This window comes from Apium graveolens, chromosome 2 (genome assembly GCF_009905375.1).
Source record: "Apium graveolens cultivar Ventura chromosome 2, ASM990537v1, whole genome shotgun sequence".
NCBI lineage: Eukaryota > Viridiplantae > Streptophyta > Magnoliopsida > Apiales > Apiaceae > Apium > Apium graveolens.
In genome coordinates this window covers 321,066,405-321,073,910 of record NC_133648.1, presented here as the reverse complement: position 1 = coordinate 321,073,910, position 7,506 = coordinate 321,066,405, and positions in this window count along the sequence as shown.

Below are 7,506 nucleotides of genomic sequence, written 5' to 3'. Positions count from 1 at the left end.
CATGTAGCAAACATTATATCTGGCCTACTAGTTGTTAAGTACAGAAGTGAGCCAACCATGCCTCTATAACTTGAAATATCCACAGACTTTTCAGTAGTGTTTAGTTCAAGCTTAGTTGCAGTGGCCATGAGAGTTTTTGCAGATGTGCAATCCATTAGATCAAACTTCTTTAAAAGATCAAAAATATATTTAGTTTGACTAATGAATATTCCATCACTAACTTGCTTAACTTGTAAACCAAGAAAGTAAGTTAGTTCTCCCATCATACTCAATTCATACTTGCTTTGCATCAGTTTGGCAAACTTTTTACAAAGTTTCTCATCTGTAGAGCCAAAAATAATATCATCTACATAAATTTGAACAAGTATGCAAGAGCCATTCACATTTCTGAAAAATAAATTTTTATCTACAGTACCTCTTGTGAAGTGATTTTCCAAAAGGAACTTTGATAAAGTGTCATACCAGGCTCTAGGTGTTTGCTTCAGTCCATAAAGTGCTTTCAGTAGATAATAGACATACTCTGGGAAATTTGGATCTTCAAAGCCAGGAGGTTGACTTACATATACTTCTTCCTCCAAATCTCCATTCAGAAAGGCACTTTTGACATCCATTTGATAGACCTTGAAATTGGCATGGGCTGCATAGGCTAAGAAGATTCTGATGGCTTCAAGTCTTGCAACAGGAGCAATTGTTTCATCAAAATCTATCCCTTCTTGCTGACAATAACCTTTAGCAACCAATCTTGCTTTGTTCCTTACTACTATGCCATTTTCATCCATCTTGTTTCCGAATACCCATTTGGTGTCTATTGGATTCTTTCCTGTAGGCTTGGGTACCAGCTTCCATACTTTATTCCTTTTAAATTGGTTTAGCTCCTCCTGCATAGCTAAAATCCAATCAGGATCTAACAAGGCTTCTTCTACCTTCTTTGGTTCTTCCTTAGACAGGAAGCTGCTGTATAGACATTCTTCTTGAGTAGCTCTCCTGGTTTGAACTCTGGAAGAAACATCACCAATAATCAGTTCAAAGGGGTGATCTTTTGTCCATTTCCTTGGTTGAGGTAGATTAGCCCTAGATGAAGAGAACTCAATGTTGTCTTGATGTGTGATTGAGTTTTGATTGCTAGAAACTCCCCCTGAGTTTGTGAATCTTTGATTTGAGATTGGGGTACTTTCTATGGGTGATCTGCCTTGACTTCCTGCTCCTTTTGACAACCCGACGGATGGTGAATTTTGAGTACCGACGGATGAGGCAGGTTGTCTACCGACGGATAATATAGATTGCCTTCCGACGGATGAAGCATTATGTAACTTGACGGATGTTGAGTTTTGTGCTTCATTTATGGTGGATTTGTCTGCATTATCCTTAGACACTATTTCTTGACCACTCTCATCATCACTTTCATCACTGATCATCTTAACATTGTCAAATTTGAGGCTCTCATGGTAATCTCCATCTTTTAGTCCTTCAATCTTTTTGTCATCAAACACAACATGTATAGATTCAACAACAATGTTGATTCTTAGATTGTAGACTCTATATATTTTACCAACAGCATATCCAACAAAAATTCCTTCATCTGCTTTAGCATCAAACTTCCCATTTTGATCAGTTTGATTTCTCAGAATATAGCATTTACAGCCAAAGACATGAAAGAGGTTAGAGTTGGCTTCTTGTTCTTGAACAATTGATAAGGTGTCATGCATCTTGCTTGATTAATCAGAGAGATGTTCTGAATATAGCATGCAGTGTTTATAGCTTCAGCCCAGAAGTATGTTGGTAATTTTGATTCTTCAAGCATTGTCCTTGCAACTTCAATAAGAGACCTATTCTTTCTTTCCACTACTCCATTCTGTTGTGGAGTCCTTGTTGCTGAAAACTCATGCAAGATTCCATTTTCCTCACAAAATGCTCTCATGACATAGTTCTTGAACTCAGTTCCATTGTCACTCCTGATTCTTCTAACTTTGAAATCAGGATGATTGTTAACTTGCCTTATGTGATTGATGATGATTTCACTAGCCTCATCTTTGGACTTTAGGGAATAGGTCCAAGAGAACTTTGAGAAATCATCTACAATTACTAGGCAAAATCTTTTCTTTGAGATTGACAATATATTGACTGGTCCAAACAAATCCATGTGAAGCAGTTGTAGAGGCTCTTCAATTGTTGAATCAAGTTTCTTCCTGAATGATGCTTTAATCTGCTTCCCTTTTTGGCAGGCATCACACAGTCCATCCTTTGTAAACTCCACCAGAGGAATGCCTCTAACTAGCTCTTTCTTTACCAGCTCATTCATGGTCTTGAAGTTCAAATGGGATAGCTTCTTGTGCCATAGCCAACTTTCATCCTGACTTGTTTTACTAAGAAGACAAGTTACAGATTCCGCTTTAGTTGAGTTGAAGTCAGCTAGATACACATTTCCTCTTCTCACACCAGTGAGAACCACTTTGTGTTTTGATTATTAATCACAACACAGGTTTCTTTGTTGAAGGTTACTGAGATGCCTTTGTCACAAAGCTGGCTGATACTCAACAGATTGTGTTTGAGACCATCCACTAAGGCAACTTCTTCAATGATGACATTGTCCTTTGAAATCAAGCCATATCCCACAGTATAACCTTTGCTGTCATCTCCAAAAGTGATACTTGGGCCAGCTCTCTCTTCAAACTTTGTGAGCAAGGTAGAATCACCAGTCATGTGTCTTGAACAACCACTATCCAAGTACCAAAGATTCCTTATGTTTCCCTTCACACATCAAAATCAAATCAAGTTGATTTTGGTACTCAAGTTTCCTTGGGTCCTGCCTTGTTAGCTTTCTTCTTCTGTTTCTTAGGTCTTAACTCATTTGACTTAGGAATTTCAGATTCTTCCTTAGTCATTTGGGTTGGGCCTTTGAAACCACTAGATGCAACAGAATTATCATGCATGTTATGGCTAACAGGAAATGGCATGCTTGGTGCAAATATGTTATTCCAGTAAGGCATGCTAAATGGCATTTGAGGCATATTATATGCAGCATAATATGGATTAGGTACAAATGGCATATTAGCAAACTGTGCATTCATGTTCTGTGTAGGCATAGCATTAACAGGCATGGGAGGTATGGCATTCATGTTAGAGAATTGAGGCTGAACAGACATGGCAGTAGGCATGGCAGATTTGCAATTAACAGACAAATGATTTACACTATCACACTTGACACAGATTTTTCTAGGAGCATACTTGTCAGGTGTGTAGTTATTGTGTTTGTTAATCCCTACTTTACCATTCCTATTGGTTTTCCTTTTAGTCTTTGTTTTTACCTCTATCTTCTCAAGTGTGTCACTTAACTGTTTGACAGTCATGTGACCAACATTAGCCTTCTTCCTTTCTTGGCTTGACTTGACTCTCCTGAAACAAAGTTCTTGGAAACAGACCCATACATATCATTTAGCTTGGTTAATTTGGCTTTGCTAATGGGTTTGCTTACAGCCGACGGATGAGGATTTTTATCATTCGACGGATAACACTTTTTGTTATCCGACGGATAGTCCTCATCATCCGTCGAGTCTACATCTGTCAGCAACCCATCTACCAAAACAGGTTCTAGTTTCTCCTTATTCTTTTTCCAGGCTTCATCACAAAAAGACTCAATTCCTTGAATCCTGGTGATTTGAGCATGAACATCTCTGGATGTTTTTCATGCTTTAATCACCTCTTGTTTATGATCGAGCTGCTTCTTTAAAATTTCTTCCTTTTTCAAGGACTCGGTTAATTCCTCCTTGGCAATCCTACACTCAATTTTTAGTTTCTCAAACTCAACAAACTGAGACTCAAGCACATTATTCCTCTCACTCAAAAATAAGTTGTTTTCTTTGATTTTAGCATTTTCTTTAGTGAGGGACTTAAGTGTAACACGCAAGTGGTACAATTCTGTAGATATGTCATTAATTGCATCATTACACTCAGCTTTAGATAAATGTGCAAGGTTTGTAGTGATTACCTGATTGCTTGAGGAACTTGTCTCTGTTTCATCAGACTTGGCCATAAGGGCTAGATTGACATAGTTGACATCTTCATCTTCATCCAAACCATTAGCTGCCCAGTCATTCTCCTGTGTAATAAAAGCCCTTTCCTTTTGTTTGAGTAGATCAAAGTATTTTTGCTTGTAATCTACAGACTCAAATCTTTTCTTACTGGAATCTGACTTTCTACACTCATTTGCAAAATGCCCTGCCAAGCCACATTTGAAACACTTAAATTTTGATTTATCCACCATGTTTCTATTGGGTTTGGCAGCTCCAAAGTTCTTTTTGAACTTGAGCTTGGCAAATCTTCTTGAAAGGAATGCTAGGTGCTCATCAATGTCCTCCATGTCATCTTGGCTCAATGAATCTTCATTTTCTGCAGCTAGCCCTTTGCCCTTGCTTTCACAGGCCTTTGAACTTGATTCCACAGCTTCCATCTTCACTTCCTTCTCCTTTTCCAGATCAGCAACTAGTGCAATGGATCCTCCTTTCTTCTTTCCTCTCTCCATTCTTTCATCCTGCTCTATTTCAAGCTCATAGGTCTTCAGAATGTCATACAGTCTCTCCAAAGTAAACTCCTTATAATCTTGTGAGTTTCTCAATGAGACTGTCATTGGTTTCCATTCCTTTGGAAGAGATCTGAGAAATTTCAGATTGGAGTCTTTAGTCTGGTAGACTCTTCCATGCAATTTAAGAGCATTTAGTAGCTTTTGGAATCTACTAAAAATGTCAGTGAGTGACTCACTTTCTTCATTGTGAAAATGCTCATATTGCTGAATCAGAAGCTGCATTTTATTTTCTCTTACTTGCTCAGTACCATCACAGATTATCTATATTGTGTCCCAAACTTCCTTGGCAGTCTTGCAGTTGATGATGTTATCAAACATGTCTGCATCAACATCATTGAACAGAATGTTCATGGCCTTTTTATCTTTCCTGACTTGCTCAATATCAGGATCAGACCATTCATGTCTTGGCTTTGGAACAGATGGTTCATTTCCAGTTGCAGCTCTCATTGGAACATGAGGACCTCTTTCTATGTAGTCCACATAGGCCTCATCTTGAGAAAGCATGTGAAGATGCATCTTTACCTTCCAATGATGGTAATTATCTTTATCAAGAAAAGGAATCTTGACTCCAACATCTTTCTTGTTCATCTTGCTGAATTGTTTTGATCTTTAAACTCTTCGTAGATTAAGAGCTTGCTCTAATACCAATTGTTAGTCCCTTAACAATATAGCAAGAATTACAGAAGGGGGTTGAATGGAATTCTTGAACCTTTTTCTTGAAATAAAAATGTTCAACTCGATTATGGATATATCTGTTTTGATTAGCACAATGCGGAATATAAACTTGAATGAATCAAAACATAAGTAATTAAAAACAAGAGTCTTTAAAAAATTTCTGGTGGATTTAAACAATTCCACCAGAGATATATATAATATATCGAGAGGATTCTGTGTGCAGAATTGCTCACAGCTGCTTGCAAAATAGAACTGATAAGAATACAGGAAATGCTAAAGATAGTGCTTACAAAGATTTCTCTGTTTTTGTTTCTTAGCTCTCACGCTTATTTTTCTATTTGCTACTCTCTTGGTTTATATATTACCAAGATTACAAAGTCAAAAGAACTGAATAAATATAAAATCTAACAGTCTTGATCTTTGCTGCTTTTCGTCCTCTATTACCCAGTTAATGGGCTTCCACAGTGTGTTTGTAACCAACTCGACGGTTGTGTGTCAGCTTTCACTGTTCAACTGATGTTTGAATCTTGATATGATCATCCGTCGACTTTTAGATCATCCGTCGATGACTTAATTGATCATCTGTCGACTGCTATGTTAAACATCCGTTGATAGTCATTTGATCATCCGTCGAAGCTTTTTTAATCATCCGTTGGTAGCCATTTTGGCACTAGACTTCATTTCACTTATACAAAATTACAAGACATTGCTTATGTACAGTTAATCAACCTATTCTGCATATCTAGTTAAAGTCAACATGACTTATATGCTGCTACAGATTCTATACAGAGGTGCATACAACACTGTGCTAGAAACTTATTATTACATAAGCTACTCACTCGATGGATAGTAAGTTAATCATCCGTCGGGACTGTAATGAGTTATCCGTCGGGACTATAATTTTTATCCGTCGAGTGCTACATTAGTTCACTAAGTAAAATCTACTTAGATGTTTTATTTAGTTAATCATCAAGTACACAACATATTCACAACATTATCAGTTACACCAAGTATGTCAAAGATCTGTTGAAGAAATATGGGATGGTTAACTGCTCACCTGCATCAACACCTATCTCTACAGCTACCAAGTTGGATGAAGATAAGAAAGGAAAAAGTGTAGACATTTCAAGTTATAGATGAATGATTGAATCTTTGCTTTACCTAAGGTTTCAATTTATATTTGGTTTTGAAAAAAAAATATGAGAGAATTTCATTTTGCAACCCTCAACTCTGGACAAATACATTATTTCATCAATATAAGAAACAAGGTGAAAACTGACTAACGGAGCGGTCAATTTTGCACAAAACCGACCGTAAACGGTGGTCGGGTTAACCCCGGTTGGCTTCATGCAAAATTGGTCGGAATTGACCACTGTGACATGAGCCCTGAGTTATTGATCATATGAAGGATATGGAAAGATTGAACTTTGTATTTTTAGGCTATTTTTGCATTATATATTGCAAGGAACCGGGGGTAGTTGTTGTGCTTAAAATGTCACATGGGTTCAATTTAAGACTCATAAAGAGATTAGACCCAATTAATATGGTACAAGCATGGATAACGGTTATTAGGCTCAGCTACAGGTAAGTTAAGGTACATCTTTGGTAAGGTTCATCCAGCTATGAGAACCTGTAGTTGGATATGTGAAGTCCAACAAGCCATGTGGAGCTGTGATTCGTCAGCAAAGGTACTGATGGTAATATAGATTTTAGGTTGGTCGGAAGAAGTTCAACTACAAAGGTTCAGGTATAGGCGGGTCTGTGTACCTCACCTGGTAGAAGCAGTGTTTGACAAGGACTTAATCTCCTAGACTTTAGAAGCACGAATTAACATCAAGAAACGGGCTCATAAATGGTCTCTATCATATAGAACGTGATAACTCTTTTAGGTTCATTTTACATTCTATGCTGCAAGGAATCTTGGGGTAGTTATTGTGCTTAAATCTCACATGGGTTCAAATGAAGGCCCATAAAGAGATTAGGCCAAATTATTATAGATCAAGCATGGATAACGGTTATTAGGCCCAACTACAGGTAAGTTATGGTACATCTTTGGTAAGGTTCATCCAACTATGAGAACCTGTAGTTAGATATGTGAAGTCCAGTGTAACAGCCCGCACTTTCGGACTATTAATTCAAAATCAAAACTAACACAAAATCCAATAACTAATCCAAAATTCTTTTACAAATATTAATATTACAAAAGCGCAGCTAAAAGCGGAAGTCCAAAGGTCAATCTACTCGAAAACTAA